Source organism: Odocoileus virginianus, chromosome 3 (genome assembly GCF_023699985.2).
Source record: "Odocoileus virginianus isolate 20LAN1187 ecotype Illinois chromosome 3, Ovbor_1.2, whole genome shotgun sequence".
NCBI lineage: Eukaryota > Metazoa > Chordata > Mammalia > Artiodactyla > Cervidae > Odocoileus > Odocoileus virginianus.
In genome coordinates this window covers 60,103,121-60,131,112 of record NC_069676.1, presented here as the reverse complement: position 1 = coordinate 60,131,112, position 27,992 = coordinate 60,103,121, and the positions used below count along the sequence as shown (strand labels likewise).

Genomic DNA, 27,992 nt, shown 5'->3' with positions numbered 1-27,992 from the left:
GGGCTGAATGCAGGTGACTCTGGTCCAAGCCGCATTCCCAAGAACTAGAAAGAAGTCCAGAGTTAACAGAAGAGCACATTTGCCCAAAGAGGATTCAAATTGTTTGGTTTATAGTTTAGGGAAACAAAATATTTTTCTACCTACAACAAGCTTTTTAGCTCCACTGGCTGCCTAAAAGCAGAGGGTTTGCCTGTATCTATAGATAGGGAGAGAGAGAGATTAGGGTAAGAGAAATAAGGAACCCAGGGTATACAGGGTTTTGCTTTTAGCTTTTACAAATAGTGGCAAATAATATACACATATGAATGTTATATTGGAGTAGGAAATAGCAATGCACTCCAGTATTCCAGCCTGGAAAATTACATGGACAGAGGAGCCTGTTGGGCTACAGTACACAGGGCCTAAAGGGTCAGACACAACTGAGTAACAGCACATAAAGGTTATACATAAAGATTAATAACAAAAGAGTACCCATATAAATCCAAAGAATAGAAATAAGTCAAGAAATAAAACCTGTATTTGTGGTCATACCACGGCAACTCAAAGAGGAAAGGATAATCTTCTCAACAAGTGGTGCTGGAACAGTTGGATATAACCATACACAGACAATGAACAAAAACCCTTAGTTCACACTATATGCTGAACTTAACTGGAGATGCATAAGCCTGAATGTGAGAGCTACAAATATGTAACTTCTAAAAGAAAATAAAGGAGAAATCCCTTGTGACATTATATTAGGGAAAGGTTTCTTAGATATGACACCAAAAGCATAGCCTTAAAAGGAAAAAAAAAGTCAATCTTATTCAAACTTAGATCTTTGTCTCTTTAAAATAGACCATTAAGTAAGTGAAAAGAGAAACTACAGAGAAGAAGAATAACCACAGACTATTTACCAGTTGTGTGTGTGCGCATGTGTGATCAGTCATGTTTGGCTCTTTGTGACTCCATGAACAGCAGCACATCAGACTCCTCTGTCCATGGAACTTTCTTAAAAGCTTTTTGCACACTAAAGGAAACTACAAACAAGGTGAATAAAACCCTTAGAATGGGAGAAAATAATAGCAAATGAAACAACTGACAAAGGATTAACCTCCAAAATATATAAGCAGCTCAATACCAGAAAAACAAACAAAACCTAAACAGACATTTCCCTAAGAAGACATACAGATGGTTAATAAATACATAAAAAGTATACTGTAATGGTCTTTATACAGAGCGAAGTAAGCCAGAAAGATAAAGACCATTACAGTATACTAACACATATATATGGAATTTAGAAAGATGGTAACGATAACCCTATATGCAAAACAGAAAAAGAGACTCAGATGTATAGAACAGACTTGCAGACTCTGGGAGAAGGCGAGGGTGGGATGTTTCAAGAGAACAGCATTGAAACATGTATATTATCTAGGGTGAAACAGATCACCAGCCCAGGTTGGGTGCTGGGCCAAGTGCTCGGGCCTGGTGCACTGGGAAGACCCAGAGGGATGGGGTGGAGAGGGAGGTGGGAGGGGGGACCGGGATGGGGAATACATGTAAATCCATGGCTAATTCATTTCAATGTATGACAAAAACTACTGTAATGATGTAAAGTAATTAGCCTCCAACTAATAAAAATAAATGGAAAAAAAAAATAAATACAAAAAAGGTGTTTAACATTGCTCATTATTAGAGAAGTGCAAATCAAAACTACATTGAGGTATCACCTAACACCGGTCAGAATAGCCATCATCAAAGATCTACAAACAAGAAATACTGGAGAGGGTATGGAGAAAAGGGAACCCTCCTACACTGTTGGGGGGAATGTACATTGATACAGCCACTACGGAGTACAGTATGGAGATTCCTTAAAAAAAAAACAAATAGGCATAAAACTACCTTATGACCCAACAATCCCACAACTGGGCCTATACTCTGAGGAAACCATAACTGAAAAAGACACATGTACCCCCATGTTCATTGTGGCACTATTTACAATAGTGAGGACAGGGAAGCAAACTAGATGCCCATCAACAGCTGTGGTACACATATACAGTGGAATATTACTCAGCCACAATGCATTTGAGTCAGTCCTAATGAGGTAGATGAACCCAGAGCCTGTTATACAGAGTGAAGGAAGTCAGAAAGAGAAAAAAAAAAATTGTACACTAATGAAAATATATGGAATCTAGCAAGATGGTACTGATGAACCTATTTGCAGGGCCGCAGTGGAGATGCAGACATAAGTAACAAACTTGTGGACACAGAGGAGAAAGGAAAGGGTGGGACAACTTGACAGAGTAGCACTGAAGCATATACATCACATAAGTATAATTAGATTTAAAAAAAGTATAATTAGACAGCCAGTGGGAATGTGCTGTGTGACACAGCATGCTCAGATCTAGTGCTCTATGACAGCCTAGAGGGTTGGGTAGGGGTGGGAAGGGGTAGGAGGGAAGTTCAACAGCGAGGGGTATATGTTTATACTTACAGCTGATTCATGCTTATATATGGCATGTACATCATATTTGTGTAATACTGTAAAGCAATTATCCTCCAACTAAAAATAAACTAAAAGAAGACTGGAGTGGGTTGGCATTTCCTACTCCCAGGGATCTCTCCAACCCCGGGATCAAACTGGTGTCCCTTGTGTTTCCTGCATTGGCAGGCAGATTCTTTGCCAGTGGGGGCACCTGGGAAACCCAGTTACAAATCTAATAAATAACCACTGTCCCGAATATATAAAGAATTCTTTCAACTGAAAGATAATTTTTTTTATATAGCTGTATTTTTATTTGAGAATCTTTAGCTAGTAAGAACTGTATAAATTGAACTGTGGTGCTGGAGAAGACTTGTGAGTGTCCCTTGGATAGCAAGGAGATCAAACCAGTTAATTCTAAAGGAAATCAACCCTGAATATTCACCGGAAGGGCTGATGTTGAAGCTGAAGCTCCAATACATTGGCCACCTGATGCAAAGAATTAACTCATTGGAAAAGACACTGATGCTGGGAAAGATTGAGGGCAGGAGAAGGGGCCGTCAGAAGATGAGATGGTTGGAGGGCATCACTGACTCAATGGACATGAGTTTGAACAAAACTCCAGGATACAGTGAAGGACAGGGAAGCCTGGTATGCTGCAGTTCATGAGGTCACAATTGAGTGAATGAATAACAAAAATGTATTAAGACAAAATAAATCTGACCAGCTCATCCTCCAAACCTTAGGTTTTTTCATGTGCCAGAGAGATATAGAATCAATTTTGAGTAGATTTGGTTTCTAAGGAAAATCTAGGCTTTTCCTACATTAGTAAGACATACATTTTGCATTTGTTAAGGGTACCTATTAAGAATTTTCCTCCTCTTCAAATACTGTTAAATTAATACGGGTATCTTTTCCACCATGATATTTTAAAAATCTCAGCTCTGTATAACAGGTTACAATATTCTTGTCCTCCATAACCTCAGTGAACATAGGGCCGGGGTAGCAGCAGTCACTGGGGATGAGAAAAAGAAATCCAGACTGTTTTGCCATGGTGAGTCCCAGCTAGGTGCTGTCTGTGGGGCTGGACATGTCACACAATTCCCACACTACAGCATTTACCCCCAAAACTGGAAGTCCCAGATCTAACTTTACCTAAGTCATCAGTCTTGTGAAGGTCAAATGAGATGAACGAAGCTTTTCAAGATGCTTCCCCATATATTCAGTGTCATCCAAGGCCACGTGTTGGTGTTATTAACAGCAGCAAGTACATAAGTTAGAAATTTAAACTTGCTTTCAGTTGCACAGCTTTTAAAATTGAGGTTATAATGAGTTCCTTGAAAAGTGCCTTATCTGCAAATATTACGTTTCTCCATTTATTATAGAAATGGGTGCTCTAATGATCTGCATACCAAGCTTGAATTTGATATGAGCCCAATGGCAGTGTAATTCTGTAGAAGGAGGCTGGCTGTGAATGTGGGAGTCTTTAACATCATTTCCAGCCCCACCACACCTAAGATGGCCAGCACATAGCAAGCCATTGATGACACTCCCCAGGCTGAGAGGGCAGTTATGGACAGAGGATGGGAAGAGCATTTCCCTGTAGAACTTGACCAGAAGTTTGCGGGTTAAGGAGTTACTGGTTTGAGGCCCAAGTACTTCTCCTGGAAGATTCTGACATGCCTTTCTAGGGTATACAGTCCTCTCTGAGAATGAAAAAAGTAATAGAAGGATGGAAACAGCTAACACTTCTCAACTACTATAAATAAGACATTGCACTAAGCACTCTTCTTATATTTACTCCTAATTAGTCTTCTACATAGAAACTAAAGAGATTTGGGGAGTAAAGTAAATTAGATTATGTCATACCGGTGCTTATAAATTCCTTTCATGGATTGCCTTTCCATATAAAGCAAAATCTTAAATCTTGCCCCGTCTGCAAGATCAGATCTCGTATGGTCTATCTCTGCCTGTCTTTCTGACCTGGCATGCCCCTCTCTTCCTACGGCTCATTCATTCCAGCCACAATGGCTCATGCGTACATGCATCCTAAGTCTCTTCAGTTGTGTCTGATTCTTTTAGACCCCATGGACTGTAGCCTGCCAGGCTCCTCTGTCCATGGCATTTTCCAGGCAAGAATACTGGAGTGGGTTGCCATTTCCTACTCCAGGGAATCTTCCTGACCCAGGAATTGAACAGGCACCTCTCACGTCTCCTGAATTAGCAGGCAGGTTCTCTACCACTAGCACCGTCTGAGACGTCCCTACCATGGCTCACAGATTTTGCCTTTGCTCTTTCTTTTCCCTGGAGAGTCCTCACCCTTGATCATGGAGTAGGCTCCTTTAGCTCATAGCTCAATGACATCTCTGTAGAAAGGCCTTTCCTGACCTTCCCCTCTTGAGACAGACTCAAAGGGATTAGTTCACCTGACACACAGGAGCAAAGCAACAATTTGCATCTAAGACCTTCCAAAGCAGGGGTCAAAAAAAGCTATTGCTGAAAGAAGGAGAGCAGAGATTTATCTTTATCTTAAGAAAGCAATTAAAACAAAATCTCTCACATTCCAAGTTGAAACAAAAATTCTTCTTGACTGTGGGTTGGGTTTCTTTTTCTTTTTAGTCCAGAAAGAACTACAATCAATAGAATTAAATAAGGCCACATTTCAGAATGACAGAAAAGGAGAAAGTTATAAAGGAGATGAAGGTGAAGGAAATTTCAGATCTTCTATCTCCCTTCAGGAGATCTTCATTATTTCTCCTCATCAAAGTAATTGTTGGTCTAACGCCAGATCTTTCCATCAGATAGGCCCAATAAGACATTGGAAACTGAATAAACACACTGCCTAATGACAAGTGATAGAGGCAAAAGGTGAAATTTCTATTTAGAAATAGCTATTCCTTGCTGAAATTTCCCAGGGGCAAAGGGTCACCCAGCTGAGATAATTGCTAATTAAGATTGGACAGTCCAGACAAGAAGCCAGACCAGTACCCCAATGTCACAATGGGTCAGCCATTGATTAGATTTCTGGCTCTTGATTAAATGTCACCCAATGATTAACTGGTTAATCCTCAGGCCTTTCTGGAAGAGACTCTAGTTCAGCATACTAAGCTATAGCCCAGTAATTCTTGTTCAATTCTTCTCTTGGGCACAGAATTCTTTTGAAAAAAAACACATGATTCACTCTATTCTGCTTTCTTCCCAGTAGCCTTGTTCAGCTTCTCTTTCACTTTGTAGTAACTAATAAGTTCACTCCCTTCTCTAAAGGTGTGACTTGGTTAATTTAATATTCCCTTCTGTATCCTTATCTATCGATACAAACCATCAGGTAAGAATGCCTAGGACCAAGAAAGCATAATGCAAATTGTAAGTGCTTATATTTTGACTAATTTGGAGGGACAGTAAGCAAACTCCAGGAGATACTGGAAGACAGAGAAGCCTGGCATGCTGCCTCCATGGGGCCACAAAAAGTCAGACATGACTTAGTGTCTAAACAACAACAAAGTCTAACTGCCTGGGTTCATACCCAGCTCCAATGTCACCTTGGTGACGGTTCTTCTCTAAATTTCAGGCTTGGTTCTATAGCAGGAGGAAAATAATACTGTTTATCTAAAAGCATTATTGAAAATTAAATAATATTACATAAAAAGCAGTTAAACATATACTTAATTGTTTATAAACATTTATAGAATGAGGGTGATAAAGAACTAGTAAAAATATCAGACTGCAAACATCGACCTCTTACCATATTGAGCTTTCCCAGGGGAGTGACTAGGACTATCCCTGTTCTCCCCTTAGAGTTCAAAGAAAGCAGAGGTAAATCCTACTAGCTCATAATAGACTAAATCTGATAATAAATCCCATTATTGTCTTGGAAAATGTGACTTTTTATCAAATGATGAGAGAATTACACCAGCTGCTAATTATTGTGTTTGTTTTTTATGTGCCGGGCAATATGCTGAGCACTTTATACCTGTGAGATCAGGTAATCCTCCTAAAACCCAATGAAGTCAGTGTTAGGAATGGCGGAGTCAGCAGGCAAATTCAGAGACCACTGCCACATGACCAGAGTGAGGCACTGTAAGCCTTCCCTTGCATGCTCTAAATTCCCATCTAGTCAGTTCCTGTACTTGTTCTTTGAATGTCATCTTGAATCTTTTCAAAAACATCACTCCAGCAATTTGATCCATTCTGTAATACATCATCAAGAAACGTCTTCCCTCACTATTTGATTTTTTTAATCAAATCATATTGGATTGGCCAAAAAGTCATTTGGGTTATCTTATGGAAAACCCAAATGACTTTTTAGCTAACTCACTACATATGCCATTATCTTTCCCATTGTATAAACCAAAACGACAACAAAACAATTTTATCCTACTTTCTTCTCTAGCTGCCTCCCCACTGCTCTGCTTCTCTTCCCAGCATAACTCCTGCAAGGATTTCTATAACATTCACTCTCTCCAAGGTTCCTCTTCCAATATTTTCTTGAACCAACTCCCATTTGACTTTCACCTGCTCTCTATTAAGATTGGGCTTCGCAGGTGGTACAGTGGTAAAGAATCCTCTTGCTGATTCAGGAGATATGAGCTATTAAGATCACCATTGCTTTATACATGTTGCTAAATCCAGTGATCTACTTTCCTTTCTCATGTTTCTTGACCTATCAGTAGTATTGGGTCTAAGATCTGCTCCTCTTTGATACATTTATTCACTTTTTCCAGGATACTTCCCTGTCCTGGTTTTGCTTCTACCCTTTCCATCTTAACCCCTGTGCCATTTCCTCCTTTTCTCTCCAAACTCAAGATGTTGGAGCAATCCACACCTCCATCCTTGGTCCTCTTTTCTTCTCTGTCGGTACACATCCCCCTGTTAATCTCATTTTTTTGTAGTATGTAAATACAACCTAAATGTTGATGACTACTAAAGGTGCAGTATCTGCTGTCCAGAGCTCTCTCCAAACTGTTAACTTGCTTAAATAACTGTAGGCTTCCCAGGTGGCACAGTGGTAAAGAATCTGTCTGCCAGTGCAAGAGATCCCAGGGATGTGGGTTTGAGCCCTGGATCAGGAAGATCCCCTGGAGTAGGACATGACAACCTAGTATTATTGCCTGGAAAATTCCATGAACAGAGGAGTCTGGTGGGCTGCAGTCCATGGGGTAGCAAAGAGTCTGACATGATGGAGCACGTGAATGCACATACACACACAGCTGTTAAAATGTGTGCAAATCATCTTGCATTGTTTCTTCTTTTCCTTTAGAATACTTTACAGTCTTTACTTGTGTACCCCACATTGGTGGCATCCAAGGCAGGGCAGATTTCTTACACAACCAATACATTATGCTATATATGTCTATATAGAAATTCTCTATGGTTTTCAAGCTTGTGTGGAGATCATTAATGAAGCAATAAGCTAGGGAAATCCTGGCCTAATGAGAACCTGTGATTTCAATAAGGACAAAGGGGTTTGATTAAGGTACTATTAAAATTCAAGTATCTATTTGCACCAGAAGTTTCATACCACCATGCTTTTTTGTTGCTGTTGTTGTTAGCCCTTTTATATCAATGGCTCCTTGATATCTATTATGGATGTCGAAAGATTGGAAAGAATGCTTCACAGAAACAAATCCTTACTATTCACAGCAAATGTGCTATTAGTACTGGAATATTTCTGTCATCCTTGCATTATAATTGTGCCATACTGTTTTAATGAGTATTTCATTTATTTAATAGTTCTTAATTTTTCTCTTCTTTCCAAGGAGATAATGATAACCTCCATCCCAATACTTCAGTTTATGAAATTAGAGTAGCCTCAATTTACTCATATATAAAGTGGTTATATAAACTCTGAATTTCAATGGGCAAAATACTGATTCAAAAAAATATGGTATTAGTTTCTAAAGTTTTATAAACATACAAAAAGCAATTTGTTTAATTTTGATATGTATGAAATCCCATTTTTCACAGGGAACAATGTCCAAAATGTAGCCCAAATTCAGAACAGTATTTGTAGCATTTTCACTGTAAATGGACAATTAGGCTGCCTAATTTCATAGCACAGCTAAAACCTAGGCTCTTAAATCTCAATTTACATGAAGAGTATTCATTTCCTGAAAACAATCTCTTAACGTAGTGTATAGTTCTTCCACAATTAAAGAAATGGTTCTATTTCCTTCTTATAGCTTCATTAAATCTCCCCTTAAAGTTTTAAGAAACAGAAAATGAGAATTGTCTTGTCTAAAAAGACTGAAGATAAATTTCTCATGCTTCTTATAACACATTCCCTTTCTCTTTTTCCTGTAAGTTCATGTGCCTTGAAAACCGAGTTCTAAGAATGAATGTCAAGACAACTGCTATAGTTGTTTTAAACTCTTGATGATGAAAGTTTGAAATATTATATTAAAGTTATTTTGTAGAAGTTGGTAATCAACTTCTTTTTAGGCATGAGACCAAAGAAAAAGCCAAATGGATAGACACAAAGTACTACTGGGATGTGGAGATTATGAGAAAATGCAAATTATTTACTTGAGAGGTTATAGATTTGCCTTCTCTGGGAATTACAACCTACCCTTATTAATATACAATTTGGACCTTTTCTTGAGTAGTTACTGGGGGCCTGGCATTACACTCAGAACTTATATAACTTTAAAAATCTTCTCAACAATCATTTTGGTAGTAGGGTAGGTCTTAGTTTTATGCCCAATTTACATAATAGCTAAGGGAGTTTAAGTACCTGGCCCAAGCTAACAAATTGTTTTCACAGTGCAAAAGTATTTGCCATTGAGGTAATCAAGTACTGTTCTGGCTGGGGATTCAAAAAATGTGAGAATTATCTCTGGATAAACTAGCAGAAAGAAACATGTATCTTCAATATAAGGTGCAAACAAGTGTATACCTAGGAGACAACAAGCTGTGACCTGGCAGGAGTAGAATGAAAATTGAAGAAAATGTGACATGCAACTGATCCCTTGAGAACTGTGAGATGTAGAATGCAGATTAAGAGTGTGCTGTTTTTTCAGCACCACCCTTTAAGGAGGACACTATTGTCAGGTCAATGTTTTAAGAGAAAACTTGCCAAGAGAGAAAAAGGATCTTAAAGCTAGGTCTCATGGAGAATATTTCAACAACCTCAGATATTTAACTGGGAAGAAAAGATTCTAACACTTATGATATCAAATGAAGAGACCACCTTGCTGACAAAAGATTCATCATGTACCTTGTGAGAGCAAGAATTGAATTTCTGGAAGAGGCAAGAAGTCAGAGATGTCTTTCTTACACTGAATTTAAATAGAACAGTTTGAACTTTCCAAGTCCAGATGAGAATAAACAGCTTTGAATGGTAACAGGATTCCTACTCTGAGGTATGGAAGCAGAAACAGGAGGGTTAGTGTAGGGAAAAGTCAAGCACTGGATTTGGAATAGACTAGATTACTCTTAAAGGTCTCGGAAGAGAATATTCATGATCTTTGATACAGTTTCTTCTGATTCTGATTGTGATAACAGAGTCTTTAAGAATTATCTGCTTTCTAGAATTCTTATCGCAAAGGTGGAAAGTCAGTCATTAGTTGAGTAGCCTGTGGGTATTATACATGTTGCTCTCAATTTAAGGTTAACAACTTCATTGCTTTTCTTGCTTACTGTTTCTCTCAGAATGCCAAGGACACTGCATCAATTTCTAAGTTATTACTCAAAATAAATTTACTAAGCTTTTCCTTTCCAAATAAAATTATATTTTGTTAGCTATAGATATAAGAAGGGTCACAACCAACTTCTATAGGATTTTTCATGACTAGGTTTCGATGTAACTTGACTACAGTTTCAGCAACAAGGTTAAACTAAACAATCCTAAGTATTTCACAAATGATAACTTTTCCAACCTTTGAGACTTAAACCATTGCGTTCTTCATTATATGGTCATGGAAACTGTGGCTTCCAGAAGTTAAATATCTCATCCAATGTCTCACAGTCAGTCAGGTGGCACAACTGTGTGCCCATCTCAGATCTGAGTGACTTGACTTTCTAACCAGGGTAGGAGCAGGGGTCAACCAAGCTGGGAACCCACCTGTCTGCCAGTTGACAGTAACCAAACCACAGCAGAAGGCAGGCAACTATTTGCATTAACTTGGCAAAAACTCAGGAACCAGGAAAAGAAATAGCAACAAAAGTACTGCCTGTTGCCTTGAAAAATAACTGTCTCAGAAGGTATGGCCAAATGGCCTCAGTGCCTTAGAGTTTAGCTTGAAGGAAAGCATTGGTGGATGGATATTCCCTTTGTAGAGGACTGTGAAGCACACATCTACCCACACAACTAACCTTAGAGGGGTTTGGGGGATGGTATGTGTGTTCAGTTGTGTCTGACTCTTTGCCACCCCATGGAATGTAGCCCACCAGGCTCCTCTGACCTTGGAATTCTCCAGGCAAGAATACTGGTGCAGGGTGCCATTCTCTTCTCCAGGGGATCCTTCTCAACCCAGGAATCAAACCCACACCTCTTGGTCTCCTGCACTGGCAGGTGGGTTCCTTCCTAGCTCCACCTGGAGGTGCTATGAAGTAGACGCATCTTCCAGAGCTTCCCTGGGTGGGTCAGCCCGCTCCCTCAGCCACAGGCTTTCAGCAAGGATTGCACTGACCTCACTCACAGTGGGAATGACAACCTTGTCCACAGATATCCAGGAAACCATCCTCCACTCTTGGGTCACAGCTTTGTTACATGCATGTTAATATATTGATTTACCTTTATTATCCTCTACTATTTACTATCCTTTACTATCAGAGTAGGTCACATACCAATACAACACTATCTGGGTGATTTCTTACTCTCATTACACCATCTTATTTCTTTCCTGATTATTATTCTAATGAAAAATTGTTTCCACTTCAATCAATGCCCCTCCCACACCTTCCCTTCTCAGCTGTCCCTCTCACAGGGCAGGCTTTGGTTTTCTCTAACTTTCCTTATAACTTCACAGTTCAATCACACTTATTCCTTCCTATGGAATTTTGGAAGATCTGTATTTACACAGTGCTTCCTCACTGCAAACCAGTGGAAACATTTTGTTTTTCAGAACAAGTCTGAACAAGCTAAAGGGTTAAAAAAGGAAATTATGATTTAACTTAAAAAAAGAGTCACACCAAAGAGAAAATGAACTGTATATGTTTTGTTTTCTTTTTGAAATCCCAGAGTTCAGACAGAAATATCAGACAACTGTAACCTGCCTCTCTTGTGTATACAATTGTATATTCATACCACCTGAGGTCATTTTCATACTATGGGGTCAGAAAGAAAATACTGAGTCATATGGGGGTTAGGTGTGAACAGTGGTGGGCAAGCAAGTACTTCTGTCTCTAAGTCCCTCAGAGCTTTGTTGGAGAGAAGGCTACAAAAACAAAGAAAGATGACAGTTTCTGCACTATGACAGGCTTGGGCTATATTATTAATATCCTCTCAAGATTTATTTATTTGCACTATTGCCTTACTCACATTGTCTCATTTCATTCTCAGAACAGTAAGGTCACGACTATGGCTACTGGTTTTGAGGACAAGGAAGCTAAGACACAAGCAGCTGAATGAACTTACCCAACCTGTCAGGGGAAGCCCACACCACCTACCCTGACCAGGCACCAAAGTAACCATTTGCATGAGTTAATTTATAACAGGAGGTTCTGGTGAGGAACACAGAACCAAGAAGCCACCACCCACTGGAAAAGTGTGAGAAAAGTCAAAAGGAGACACCACATGTCTGACCACCTCCGAGAATCCTTTTTGCTGGCATTCATCTCGGCTGAGCAATGCATGTCCCACCAGGAAGGACCCTGAGTCAAAATGATTGGCCAAAGACAGCCTGGAAACTAATCCCATCACCATAAAACCTGAGACTGGGAGCCACAAGGCAGAACAACTCTCCTGGATTCCCTAACCCGCCTGCGGTGGCAGGGTCTTTCCCAATAAACTCTTGCTTTGTCAGCATGTGTGTCTCCTCAGACAATTCATTTCTGAGTATTAGACAAGAGTCCACTCTCAGGCCCCAGAAGGAGTCCCTCTTCCTGCCATAAAAGTCTACTTAACCACAAACTTTTTCCTGTACATATATTATTGCCAGTTTCTAAATGATGAAGTCTGAGGGAAATTTGACTTACGTTTTTTGATTACTGTCAGATAACATATGTAAGGCTATGTATTGTTCATGCAAAAAAAAAAAAAAAGCCCAAACCAAAATACTAAGTCCTACTATTCCTCTCAAAAAAAAAACAAAAGACTGACACAAGATCTCTAGTATTGTGATGGCTGAAATTCCTGATATATACAATTATTCATCTAGAATCGCTAACAGGCAAACACAATAATAGCCATTAATAGCCATTTTATAATGTCAGAGCGGGGATAAATGATGTTGAGTGGGAAAGGTAAACTGTTGAGACTTCAGACAAGTCTGCCCAGACGTGGACTCTTTGTAGTATCCTGCCACAATAGGGCAGAGGATGAGGCCTTAGTTACCTAGACAGCAAAGGCGAATTGGAAAGAAGTAAAGAGATGAAGACTAGAGATAGACCTAGTACAAAGAAGAGAACTCATAACAGGCCACTTATGATGAATAGGCCTGGGTTTGGTCCCAAATCCTTCCTAGCCTCCTTTAAGTCACTGAGCTGAGTTCTCTTATTTGTATAAGAGAACTATTGTCTGTCTATGAATTGTCCTGGGAATCACATGCACATAAATAGGACAATGATATACAAACTTTAAAGTACTAAGAAATTACAAATGGGGGCCCAGGACCAGTCAGGTTGATGGATGTTTTAAGTTTGGCCTGAAAGACTGGTCCTTCACAAAAGAGAAGACGATGCTGATAGTGATAAAGGAGAATAATTTTAGGCCAGGGAATGGACTCCTTTGTTGACCACTGGCTCCACCAGTCCTGGACACTTTATATTTTTGCTACCTGACTCTCCTTTACTTTTTGCTAAATACTTTATGATCAAGATGGCATACAATGAATTTTACTTGTGTCACCAGTTAACTCAACCTTCTGTAAGATATAATGGAGCAAGTGAAAGTGAAAGTCACTCAGTTGTGTCCGACTTCTTGCGACCCCATGGACTGTAGCCAACCAGGCTCCTCTGTCAATGGAATTCTCCAGGCAAGAATACTGGAGTGGGTTACCATTTCCTCCTCCAGAGGTTCTTCCCAACCCAGGGATCAAACCCAGGTCCCCTGCATTGCAGGCAGATTCTTTACCTCTTGAGCCATCAGGGAAGCCCAAATTGGAACAAAGGTCTACACTATAGGATGAAGAGGTGACAATTTGGGTAAGAGCATCTCTCAGAAATACTTTGAATGCAGAGGACAAAGAGCAGCAGAACAAAGAGTATGATTTTATGAGATCTGTCCTGATATTCTAGATCAGCTACCACTCTCCTAGTTCTTCAATTGATGCTTTTGAGGTTGGGAAGTAAGGTGGGGATATGATCATACCAGTAGCATATCCCTTTTTCACAGGTAGTCTTAGCACCCAGGAATTTATAAATTTAACAGATGCCATATAGCATATTAAAAAGCAGAGACATTACTTTGCAAACAGAGGTCTGTCTAGTCAAAGCTATGGTTTTTCCAGTAGTCATGTATGGATGTGAGTTGGACCATAAAGAAAGCTGAATACCAAAGAATTGATGCTTTTGAACTGTGGTGTTGGAGAAGACTCTTGAGAGTCCCTTGGACTGCAAGGAGATCCAACCAGTCAATCCTAAAGCAAATCAGTCCTGAATATTCATTTGAAGGACTGATGCTAAAGCTGAAGCTCCAGTAGTTTGGCCACTGGATGCAAAGAACTGACTCATTAGAAAAGACCCTGATGCTGGGAAAGATTGAAGGCAGGAGGAGAAGAGGATGACAGAGGATGAAAAGGTTGGATGGCATCACCGACTCAACAGACATGAGTTTGAGCAAGCTCTGCGAGTTGGTGATGGACAGGGAAGCCTGGTGTGCTACAGTCCATAGGGTCACAAAGAGTCAGACAGGACTGAGTGACTGAACTAAAATGAACTGATACCAGCCAGAGTAACAAGAAAAAACAAAAGCACAAAAGATATGAGAGGAAAATGCATTTTGGCATCCAAAAGGACCAGTCGTTAAGCAGCAGTAAGAATTTAAAAGCCCATCTCTGAAAGGCCTCAAACAAGGGCCTCTAGAGTGTTCTGGCAGACGGTGAAGAGGACAAATTCAGAAATTACAATTCATGTAGCAACTGCCCATTCATCCTGAAAATAAATCTATGCTGGTCGCTATTTATCCAGCAGTTATCTTTGATTGCTAAATGAATCTGCGGTACCTTGTGTTTGTTTCCCAATTCTTTGATGTCTGGTGTCAACCAGGCATTTAATAACTGTCAACCAAGATACTGTATTTGAGAGAATATATTCAGTGAAAGATTAAATTAGTCACTGTAGCTGGACCACCAACTGTGCAGGAAAGTATTTCGTGCTAGAAAATAACATTACTGGCATGAGGATAAAAAGAATTTCAAATGAGAGACAGGATTTTCCACCCCAAAATGCAAGGTGTGAGTTTTTATCCTCAAGCTAGGATGTGTGTGGCTTAGCCTAGTTTCAAATGCTCCCCTGGCCCAGCCAATGTCTATGAGGACTTGGACACTCATTTCTGCCCAGAAGTTTTCCCTGATTATCCCTACCACATGTATCATTCTCTCACTTCAACTCCTCAAGTCAAAACATTCAGGCCAAAAGGAACAGAAATAACATTGAACTTACAGTCAGAACACTGGAGCTTGAATTATAATTCCCTTCCTCTTGGCCACGTGACCTGGTCTTTCCTGGACCTCAGATCCCTCATCAATAGAATGTAGTGTTATGTATGTGTATGCATTATTAGAGCTTTAACATGTAAAACATGGCCTTCTAACAGTTGTCCTATTGTTTCAGTATGTGCCCTTTGTTAAACTTGATTAGCCCCTTATCTATGGTCCCCAACCTTTTTGGCAACCAGGGACTGGTCTGTTGGGAGACAATTTTTCCATGGACCTGTAGTGGGGATGGTTTCAGGATGATTCCAGCACACTGTCTGAGGAGGCCTTACAAATAGCTGTGAAAAGAAGAGAAGCAAAAAGCAAAGGAGAAAAGGAAATATATTCCCATTTGAATGCAGAGTTCCAAAGAATAGCCAGGAGAGATAAGAATATATGTAAATCCATGTCTGATTCATGTCAATGTATGACAAAAACCACTACAATATTGTAATTAGCCTCCAACTAATAAAAATAAATGAAAAAAAAAAAAGAAATAGAGGAAAACAACAGAATGGGAAAGACTAGAGATCTCTTCAAGAAAATTAGAGATACCAAGGGAACATTTCACACAAAAATGGGTTCAATAAAGGACAGAAATGGTATGGACCTAACAGAAGCAGAAGATATTAAGAAGAGGTGGCAAGAATACACAAAAGAACTGTACAAAAAAGATCTTCATGACCCAAATAATCACAATGGTGTGATCACTCACCTAGAGCCAGACATCCTGGAATGTGAAGTCAAGTGGGCCTTAGAAAGCATCACTACTAACAAAGCTAGTGGGTATGATGGAATTCCAGTTGAGCTATTTCAAATCCTGAAAGATGATGCTGTGAGACTGCTCTACTCAATATGCCAGCAAATTTGGAAAACTCAGCAGTGGCCACAGGACTGGAAAAGGTCAGTTTTCATTCCAATCCCTAAGAAAGGCAATCTCAAAGAATGCTCAGACTACTGCACAATTGCACTCATCTCTCATGCTAGTAAAGTAATGCTCAAAATTCTCCAAGCCAGGCTTCAGCAATACATGAACCAGGAACTTCCAGATGTTCAAGCTGGTTTTAGAAAAGGCAGAGGAACCAGAGATCAAATTGCCAACATCTGCTGGGTCATCGAAAAAGCAAGAGAGTTCCAGAAAAACATCTATTTCTGCTTTATTGACTATGCCAAAGCCTTTGACTGTGTGGATCACAATAAACTGTGGAAAATTCTGAAAGATATGGGAATACCAGACCACTTGACCTGCCTTTTGAGAAACCTGTATTCAGGTCAGGAAGCAAGTTAGAACTGGACATGGACCAACAGACTGGTTCCAAATTGGAAAAGGAGTACATCAAGGCTGTATATTGTCACCTGCTTATTTAACTTATATGTGGATGAAGCACAAGCTGGAATCAAGATTGCTGGGAGAAATATCAATAACCTCAGACATGCTGATGACACAACCCTTATGGCAGAAAGTGAAGAGGAACTAAAAAGCCTCTTGATGAAAGTGAAAGAGGAGAGTGAAAAAGTTGTCTTAAAGCTTAACATTTAGAAAACTAAGATCATGGCATCTGGTCCCATCACCTCATGGGAAATAGATGGGGAGAAAGTGGAAACAGTGTCAGACTTTATTTTTTGGGACTCCAAAATCACTGCAGATGGTGACTGCAGTCATGAAATTAAAGGAAGGAAAGTCATGACCAACCTTGACAGCATATTAAAAAGCAGAGACATTACTTTGCCAACAAAGGTCCACCTGGTCAAGGCTATGGTTTTTCCAGTGGTTATGTATGGATGTGAGAGTTGGACTCTGAAGAAAGCTGAACACCGAAAAATGGATGCTTTTGACCTGTGGTGTTGGAGAAGACTCTTGAGAGTCCCTTGGACTGCAAAGAGATCCAACCAGTCCATCCTAAAGGAGATCAGTCCTGGGTGTTCATTGGAAGGACTGATGCTGAAGCTGAAACTCCAGTACTTTGGCCACCTGATGCGAAGAGTTGACTCATTGGAAAAGACCCTGATGCTGGGAGGGATTGGGGGCAGAGGGAGAAGGGGATGACCGAGGATGAGATGGCTGGATGGCATCACTGACTCGATGGGCATGGGTTTGGGTAGACTCCAGGAGTTGGTGATGGACAGGGAGGCCTGGTGTGCTGCAATTCATGAGGTCACAAAGAGTCGGACACAACTTAGCAACTGAACTGAACTTACTGACATATGTTATGTACTTTATTTGTATTATTATTCTATGAGTTCCACCTCAGATCATTAGGCATTAGATTCCAGAGGCCTTAGAGGACTATTAGAAGGAGTAGACTTAATATAATGAAATACTATAGCCAACATGTTGTATATGTGTGTTAGTTGTTCATTCATCTCTGACTCATTGTGACTCCATGGACTGTTGGGCATTTCTGTTGATGGGGTTTACCAGGCAAGAATACAATTTACCAGGGAAGGTAGCCATTCCCTTCAGGGGATCTTTGTGACCCACAGATCAAACCAGTGTCTTCTGCATTGCAGGTGGGTTCTTTACTGTCTGATCCACCAGGGAAGCCCTTAAAACATGTTGGATGTGTTCAAGTTCACAGAAGAGGACAGATGCTACTCATGCAGGGAAAAATGAAAATAGGAGAGTGGTGGTTGTTATGGATTAAATAAGAACAACTGTAGTGACGGGCAAAAACTGTCTTTAGCCGTGCCATCTTCTCACTCCCAGACTGAGCTCAACCAAAAAGTTAATCACGCAAAACTGGAAAGTCAGGGATCTAAGGGTGAACCTACAGTGGGATAAGTCATTTTCTCTCTGTAGGTCACATGACAATTTAAGATATATGTCTATCATCAAGTGTGGCTTCAGTTAAGTTCCTTCGCCCAGTTGTGTCTGACTTTTTGCGACCCCATGAACCGCAGCATGCCAAGCCTCCCTGTCCATCTCCAACTCCTGGAGTTGCATCAGAGTCTTTTCAGATGAGTCAACTCTTTGCATCAGGTGGCCAAAGTATTGGAGTTTCAACTTCAGCATCAGCCCTTCCAATGAACACCCAGGACTGATCTCCTTTAGGATGGACTGGTTGGACCTCCTTGCAGTCCAAGGGACTCTCAAGAGTCTTCTCCAACACCACACTTCAAAAGCATCAGTTCTTTGGTGCTCAGCTTTCTTTATAGCCCAACTCTAATATCCATACATGACTACTGGAAAAACCATAACCTTGACTAGATGGACCTTTGTTGGCAATATAATGTCTCTGCTTTTTAATAAGCTGTCTAGGTTGGTCATAACTTTCCTTTCAAGGAGCAAGCGTCCTTTAATTTCATGACTGCAATCACCATCTGCAGTGATTTTGGAGCCAAAAAAAAAAAAAAATAGTCAGCCACTGTTTCCACTGTTTCCCCATCTATTTGCCATGAAGTGATGGGATTGGATGCCATGATCTTAGTTTTCTGAATGTTGAGCTTTAAGCCAACTTTTTCACTCTCCTCTTTCACTTTCATCAAGAGGCTCTTTAGTTCTTCTTCACTTTCTGCAATAAGGGTGGTGTCATCTGCATATCTGAGGTTATTGATATTTCTCCCAGCAATCTTGATTCCAGCTTGTGCTTCTTCCAGCCCAGCATTTCTCATGATGTACTCTGCATATAAGTTAAATAAGTAGGGTGACAAAACACAGCCTTGACATACTCCTTTTCCTATTTGGAACTGGTCTATTGTTCCAGGTCCAATTCTAACTGTTGCTTCCTGACCTATATACAGGTTTCTCAAGAGGCAGGTCAAGTGGTCTGGTATTCCCATATCTTTCAGAATTTTCCACAGTTTATTGTGATCCACACAGTCAACGGCTTTGGCATAGTCAATAAAGCAGAAGTAGATGTTTTTCTGGAACTCTCTTGCTTTTCGATGATGTGGCTTAGTGCAAACATAAATAATAAGAGCTACTCCAAAAAGCCACAGGCTATACACATTCAAAGAGTCACACCTTTTCTAGTAGTAAGGGGATTTCAATGTAATTTAATTCTCTACTTGAAGGAATTATAGCATTCTCAGAAACATGCTTTCTATACAAAAGAAAAAGCTAATAGTATTTGCTTTCTTTATTGTTTTTCTTTATTTTTTGATCCATTCACTCTCTTTTTTCAGTGGGACCTAATTAACCTTAAAAGCTTTTGCACAGTGAAGGAAACTATAAGCAACATAAAAAGACAACCCTTAGAATGGGAGAAAATAATAGCAAATGAAACAACTGACAAAGGATTAATCTCAAAAATGTACAAACAGCTCATACAACTCAATACTAGAAAAACAAACAGCCCAATCAAAAAGTGGGCAAAAGACCTAAACAGACATTTCTCCAAAGATGACATACAGATGGCTAATAAACACATGAAAAGATGCTCAACATTGCTCATTATTAGAGAAATGCAAATCAAAACTACAATGAGATATCACCTAACACTGGTCAGAATGGCCTCATCAAAAAATCTACAAACAATAATTGTTGGAAAGGGTGTGGAGAAAAAGGAACACTCTTGCACTATTGGTGGGAATGTGAATTGATACAACCACTATGGAAGATGGTATGGAGATTCCTTAAAATCTTGGAATAAAACCACCATATGACCCAGCAATCCCACTACTATGAATATACCCTGAGGAAACCAACACTGAAAAAGACACATGTACCCCAATGTTCATTGCAGCACTATTTGCAATAACTAGGACATTGAAGCAACCGAGATGTCCACTGACAGAGAAATAGATAAAGCAGCTATGGTACATATATACAATGGAATATTACTCAGCCATAAAAAGGAGTGTATTTGAGTCAGTTCTAATGAGGTGGATAAATCTAAAGCCTATCATACAGAGTGAAGTAAGTCAGAAAGAGAAAAACAAATATCATATATTAATGCCTATATATGGAATCTAGAAAGGTGGTACTGATGAACCTATTTACAGGGCAGCAGTGGAGACACAGACATAAGAGAACAGATTTATGGACATGGTGGGGGAGAACAGAGAGGATGGGATGTAAGGAAGGGTGACATGGAAACATACATAACCATATGTAAAACAGATAGCCAATGGAAATTTGCTATGTGACTCAGGGAACTCAAACCAGGCCTCTAACAACCTCAAGGGGTAGGATAGGGAGGAAATGGGAGGGAGGTTCAAGAGGGAGGGGACATGGGTATACCTGTGGCTGATTCATGTTGGTGGTTGGCAGAAACCAACACAATATTTTAGAGCAATTATTCTTCAATTAAAAATAAATAAATTTAATTCTAAAACATAAGCAAAAATTTAAAAATACCCATTGAACCTGCTTAGTTGTCAAATGTTATACAAATATTTTATATAGTAGTATCTTACTTAATCTTCCTGACCAAACCTTTTTTAGATAAGGAAATGGAAACAGAGAATGAAGTGCCAGGTTCTTTTAAGAATTAATAATTGCTAAAGTCAGAATATGCATTCAATTCTGTGTGATTCCATAGGGAGAGTTTTTATAACCTGAGATATTTTGTCTCTGACATTGCTCTTTCCTCTACTAGGAACATGTTGCTGTTTACTCACTGAGTCCTGTCTGACTCTTGCAACCTCATGTAGCCTGCCAGGCTCCTCTGATATCTTCTTCCAAAAAGGGGAGACCAAGATGAGTGGCTGTAGCCAATCTCTGGACTTTTCTTTTCAGCATCTGAGGGCACCTCTGGATTATTTACAACCGCCAATTCATTCTGTCATACTTCTTGTTTTTCCTTTCTCTGTGGAAACCATCTAGAAACATCTTAAGCCCCGGTGATTAATCTGACTTGTAGTCACTTTCTCAGCCAAGTGTCCATCTATTTTATTTGACCCATTTATTAGTGAGTTTAAACTCACCGGGAAATTTTTCAAAACCACCAAGATCTTATTATCAACAGGTCACATGAGCAGATTTGAACAGACAGGAAGGACATATAATACCATGAATTCTAGTTACATAGCTGTCTCCAAGCCTGTATTTCATAATTATGGGATGAAATATGATCCCTCTGAGTTGATAAGGTATTTTCTAAGTGAGGTAGGAAAATTATTATAGGAAAAGAATAATTTTCCAGGGGATCTTCCCAATTCAGGGATCAAACCCAGGTCTCCTGCATTGCAGGTGGACTATACCAGCTGACCTACCAGCAAAGGCCCTGGAAAAGTTTTAATTTATAAAGCTAAAAACAGTTATAATTTAGCTTTAACAGTCTAATCTGCCAAAGAAAGTGAATATTTTGACTATGCACCCAAATATATTTTAGACTGTTAAGATGACAAAATATTTTATACATTCTCTCCTTTCCATTGGTAAATTGCTTCTTAAATAAGAACACTGAAAACAATATTCTGAGAGATATTGCTGTTCAGTTCAGTTCAATCACTCGGTTGTGTCCAACTCTGTGACGCCATGGACTGCAGCATGCCAGGCCTCCCTGTCCATCACCAACTCCTGGAGCTTGCTCAAATTCATGTCCACTGAGTCAGTAATGCCATCCAACCATCTCATTCTCTGTTGTCCCCTTCTCCTCCCACCTTTAATCTTTGCCAGCATCAGGGTCTTTTCTAGTGAGTCAGTTCTTCACATCAGGTGACAAAAGTATTGGAGTTTCAGCTTTAGCATCAGTCCTTCTGATGAATATTCGGGACTGATCTCCTTTAGGATGGACTGGTTGGATCTCCTTGCAGTCCAAGGGACTCTCAAGAGTCTTCAACACCACACTTCAAAAGCATCAATCCTTCTGTGCTCAGCTTTCTTTATAGTCCAACTCTCACATCCATACATGACTACTAGAAAAACCATGGCTTTGACTAGATGGACCTTTGTTGGTAAAGTAATGTCTCTGATTTTTAATATGTTGTCTAGATTGATCATAGCTTTCCCTCCAAGGAGCAAGTGTCTTAATTTCATGGCTGCAGTCACCATCTGCTGTGATTTTGGAGTCCAAAAAAATAAATTCTTTCACTGTTTACATTGTTCCCCTTTCTATTTGCCATGAAGTGATTGGGCCGCATGCCGTGATCTTAGTTTTCTGAATATTGAGTTTTAAGCCAACTTTTTCACTTTCCTCTTTCACTTTCATCAAGAGGCTCTTTAGTTCTTCACTTTCTGCCATAAGGATGGTGTCATCTGCATATCTGAGGTTATTGATATTTCTCCTGGCAATCTTGATTCCAGCTTGTGCTTCATCCAGCCCAGCGTTTCTCATGATGTACTTTGCATATAAGTTAAATAAGCAGGGTGACAATATGCAGCCTTGATATACTCTTTTCCTGATTTGGAACTTGTCTGTTGTTCCATGTCCAGTTCTAACTGTTGCTTCTTGACCTGCATACACATTTCTCGGGAGGCAGGTCAGGTGGTCTGGTAGTATTCCCATCTCTTGAAGAATTTTCCACAGTTTGTTGTGATCCACACAGTCAAAGACTTTGGCATAGTCAATAAAGCAGAAATAGATGTTTCTTCCGGAACTCTCTCACTTTTTTGATGATCCAACAGATGTTGGAAATTTCAATTCTGGTTCCTCTACCTTTTCTAAATCCATTTGCTGTTCAGAAATGTAAAATTTTTTGAAGTGATAACAAATAATAAAAATTGGATAAATATTAATGAAAGAACTATGTTAAATACCTGACCTTGGTTGAAGGCTAGGGAACTTTTTTTTCTTATTAAACTCTACTCCTCCCTACTGCTTGACATTTTGTCCCTACCCTTTTAATTCTTGTGGTCTCTGAGCTTCTATAATTGGCATCTCAGATTTACTGTTTGCTTAAGAGTCTGGGATCTCCCGCATGCAAATTTGGGGCATGTCTGAAATGCTCAGTTTGGCTGCTTCAAAGAACCATCTGGATTGAGTCAGCTGTGATACATCTGGGTAGATTGGGTATAGGCCAGGTTAAAAAAGAATTAGACTGAATGGAGTTACCTTTCAAGCATCTGGTTATTCTTGCTTTAAATACTTGGCCATAAAATCATAAATTAGAGAGTAGCTTCAATGAGTGGAAACCCTTTCAAAGAATCACCTAGTCTAATCTTGCCTTTCTATTTTAGAAACTCTTCCTCACATTTAAAAAAACTTTTTCTTGCTACAGTTAGAAAAGAAGCCACATTGTTTGGTTTAACTTCAGCACTGACTGGGAAGTCTTCCATGCCATCCCACAAAGTTATGAAAACTATCACAATGAAATCATGATCACACGGATAATATGAGTTTGGACTACCTGGACTATCTGACTACCTCTCAGGTAACTGACAGCTGGCTTGGCTAAAAAAAAATTAAAACTTTCATCAGTGATTATTTACATTGAGGGTGAGATGGTTAGATAGCATCACCAACTCAATGGGCATTCTCAAGGAGATAGTGAAGAACAGGGGAGCCTAGAATGCTGCAGTCCATGGGGTCACAAAGAGTCAAACACAACTTAATGATTGAATAACAACAACAATAACAACACTGAGAACCTGCCTCCAAAATGTCTGATTTTACTTTCTAGACATAGTAACTTTTACTCCTTTTTCTGTTCTTTAATGGTGTCTTTTTTATCTATGGTAAGTTGTTAGGTTTCATTTCTATGAACCATCTCAAGTGTTGGCACTGACTTTCTAAAATGGAGAGGTTTAAGAGGCAACCAATATTCCACAGAACCTCCTGTGCTATATAATTTACATTCTACTTTATCACCCCAGGTGATTTTTCAAGACATGCTGTCATTCATTTATCTTCTGCTTCACAAGCCTTGGTCTGAATAGAACACTAGGGAATGAAGGTAGCTCACCCAAGAATATCGGGGTCTTAGAATGGCTCACCTCCTTAGGGATGACCTATCACAAGGAATCTAGTCACTTCTTAACCTCCCTCTGAGAAAGGTGCCCAAGCCAGACTTGACTATTTTTCTTTTTCTTTTGCATCTCAGAAAAAGTCATTACTTCCCATCCATGTCTCAAGCCAAACACCTAGGAGTCTTTCTTGACTAAATTTTTTCCTCTTCTAGAATAGTTGATCCGTAAGGCCTAACTACCCTTACCCCAAAATTATTTCTCTGATTTATTAACTTCTCACCAGTTTCACTGTAATCGGCCTTGAGAGTGATTATTTTCTCTCAGGTGTAACAACTTCCCACCTGGACTCCCAATTTTCACTCTTTTTCTCTTTGCCATCCATTATTTTTATGCAAATGAGAACACTATAACCTGAATCTTACACTCGGGGATCACCACCAAGGTTAACTCCTTAGTGTAGGTCTTTATGGATCTTTTTCTCCATATGTTTGTGTGTCTGTATGTGTTGTTTTTTAACCAAAGTGAGAACAACATGTCTCTACTGTTTAGTAACTTGTACCTTGATTGATAGTGTTGCGTCTGCATTTCAGTAATCTTTAAAATCTCTCCAATGATCTTCAAATGTCTTGAGACACATTTTCCCTCTCTTCCAGGATCATAATTTCATTATACTCTTAATCTAGCACAGTCCCTTTTATCTATTTCTGACTTATTGACAAGATAGGGCCAATTTTCTTAAATTTTCTTCACAAAGAAGTCTGACTTTTGTTTCTACAAATATAAATCAGATCAGATGATTCTCTTTCATCAGCATATGAATGGCTTCTCACTTGCATATAACAGAATAAAATGCAAGCTCCTACTATGGTCCTCTAGGCCTTAAGATCTGGCCTCTGCCCAACCTCACCGACTTGATCTCAACACTGCTTCCTCTTGCTCACCAGGTATGAGTTATCCAGGCCTAATCGCAGATCCTCAGGAATACCAAGCTTTTCTTACCTCAGCACCTCTGTTCTTATCCTCCTGTCACAGATCTTCTTATACCCTTCTGGTCTAAGTTCAGATATCACTGTTTCTCAGAGGTTTCACCCACTTCCCATATAAAGCATTTACCACCAACTGACATAATCATTTTATCTACCTGATACAGGTCATCTCCTGTCATTGTAAACTTGATACCAGACATTTTGCTAGGACATGACCACTGTGTGTATCTTCTGCATCTATAGTAGCAACCAGTACCTAGTAGACACTCAATAAAATTCATTTGGTGAATGAACAGAAAGTGCCAAGACTTTAAGAAAAAAATATAAAAAGACGAGATGGAGTAAATCCAAAGACCATTTAGGTCAATCTTTCTTGTTATTGGTGAGAAAGTGGTAGCCCAGGGCCAGGGTGGTAGGGGTGGGCATAGGAAGGACATGCACTGCATAAAAGCAAGACATATAGCATCTGGATTTGGAGCTGTTTTCCTGAACTCTGCCTGGAGTAGGGCTCTCTAGTGCTTGGGAAGGCAGTCTTGGGCATAGGCCTGCTCTTTCAGTGCCAACTCCAAGCTGTCACAGTTGCACATTGGGGCTTGAAGTGCCTAGTGGTGACCTAGATCCTAACAGATGCCAGGTTTCCCAGCTTCTACTAGAGGCCTTTTCCATTCCAACATCCTGTCCTGGAGCTTTGAGCTTTGTTTTTTCTTTCAAAAACTAATATTGCCCAGTTTTACTCTGTGACAGTGACTTAAGTACCTACATGGATCAGCTCACCAGTCTCTATTTAATCATTAACAATATATCAGGGCCTTTGCTAAGTGATTCCCTTGCATTATTCTACTTAAAGTTCATACCATCTCTTTAACTTTTTATTTTATACTACAGTCTAGCTGATGAACAAGTCTGTGTTGGTTTCAGGTGTATAGCAAAGTGATTCAGTTATACATGTACGTCTATTCTTTTTTAGATTCTTTCCTCATATAAGTAATCATAGAATATTGAGTAGAGTTCCCTTATCTATACACTAGATCCTTGTTGGTTGTCCATTTGATCATGTTTTATTTTTGCTGCTGCTGCTGCTGCTGCTAAATCGCTTCACTCGTGTCCGACTCTGTGCGACCCCATAGATGGCAGCCCACCAGGCTCCCCGTCCCTGGGATTCTCCAGGCAAGGACAGTGGAGCGGGTTGCCATTTCCTTCTCCGATGCATGAAAGTGAAAAGTGAAAGTGAAGTCGCTCAGTGGTGTCCGACTCTTCGCGACCCTATGGACTGCAAACTATCAGGCTCCCCCATCCTTGGGATTTTCCAGGCAGAGTACTGGAGTGGGTGGAGGATAATCGCTTTGCAGTATTGTGTTGGCTTTTGTTGTTGGTTTGTACAACAATGTGAATCAATGAGCCTCCCTTCCCCCCACCTCCCGCCTCTAGGTCCTCACAGAGCACCGAGCTGAGCTCCCTGTGCTGTAGCTGCTTCCCATCAGCTGTCTGCTTTACACAGGGCAGTGTGTATATGTCAGTGCATAGCATCTCTCAGAGGTCAATACTATTCTTGTCCCCACGGTACTGGTGAATAAGCTGTGCATCAAAGAACTTAGGTAACATGTACAAAGTTAACAACTAAAATAAGGGAAGAAGTCCTGCTTCAAATGTTTATCTGTAATCTGCAAATCTTACCACCCAGTGCCTTCTTTCTGTAATGATTCAATCCTCAAGCACCTACACATGCCAACCCCAGCCCAGTTCTCAACCCTGGGTGCCTTTCATAGCAAATCTCACTAGAAGTTGCCTCATTCCTTTGTGTTCAAATAAGCTGTCAGGTATAAGCTGAGAATCAGTGAATATTTACCTGATATGTCAGACTTCCTAAGTGGCTCAGGAGTAGTTTATGCCTTAACTCCCCCAAAAGTACTTAATCTTGCATCTTTCAAATGTGCTGGCAGCCTAGTGAGGAACATATTTGATGAGAAAGGAACTCTAAGAGCTTGGCTGTATGAAAGATTACTTCCCCTGTATCTCCATTTTGGCATACTCTGCCCTATGTAAATATTTAGTGCTGTTTAGGCATAGGAAATAGTCATTTAACTTAGAACCTTCAGCTTAAAAAATTACAAAGTACATTTACGCTGCGGTTTTTAGTAATACAGCCTTTTCTATCCATCCTTTTGTGCAAATACAGTATATAAAAGATCTGAACCACATGTCTCCTATTGAAAGAGGTACATGCGCATTTGGTGGATGCAGTGGTAGAAATGAGAACTTAGTGATACTTGGCTCCTTGCCTTTCTGATTTGGTCACGCGGCCTGAAGCAGGAGAAAGTCACCAACCCAAGGTCACACAGTTCTCCAGATAATCATAGAGTTACCTGTGAGCATTGGCACCTAATATGTTCGATGCTAAAATGCACAATTTAATTCAATCTGTGTACCTCATTTGTACCAGGGTAGTAGGCAGTGCTTTTTCTTTTCCTGCCTCAGCTGACTCTGAATAAGGAATCCCTTCTCCCTATTTTCCAGGCCCACCTCCCTGTATTCCCTCGTGGTGCACACTGTTTGCTGCCTCCAGACTGGGTTGCTTAGCAACCAAGCTCGGCAGGCTTCCTAACAGACAAAGGTTTTTCCTTCCAGTCCAACTGCTGTGCTAATGCTCATTGTTGACAAGGGAACAGCTCCCTGCTGAGCATACTCTGTAAGCTGGAGGCAGATTTGGGGGCTTATTGCCAGGAGCCATGGACATCTCTCCTAAATGGGAAGGAGGAACAGAAGTTTGAGGACCCATTCATATTGAATGGACTGTTTCCTGTGTTGATAGATGACTACACAGGCATTTCAACTTGGTCACTTAACAGTGATTGTATCACAGGAGACATTTGGTTACAGTGGTATCCAAATTCATAGAATAATTCACATTGCCATTTTCTTGTCCTATACAACCCACAAAGAAATCATCTCCTATTGCCAGGTACACA

General features: G+C 40.0%; 1 long non-coding RNA gene across 1 annotated transcript in view; it reads right to left on the bottom strand.

The window, feature by feature from the left end:
• The window catches only part of LOC139032438 (uncharacterized), a 50,875-nt gene that overhangs the window by 22,566 nt on the left and 317 nt on the right, over positions 1-27,992 (bottom strand). The gene's annotated exons all lie outside the window — the stretch shown is intronic.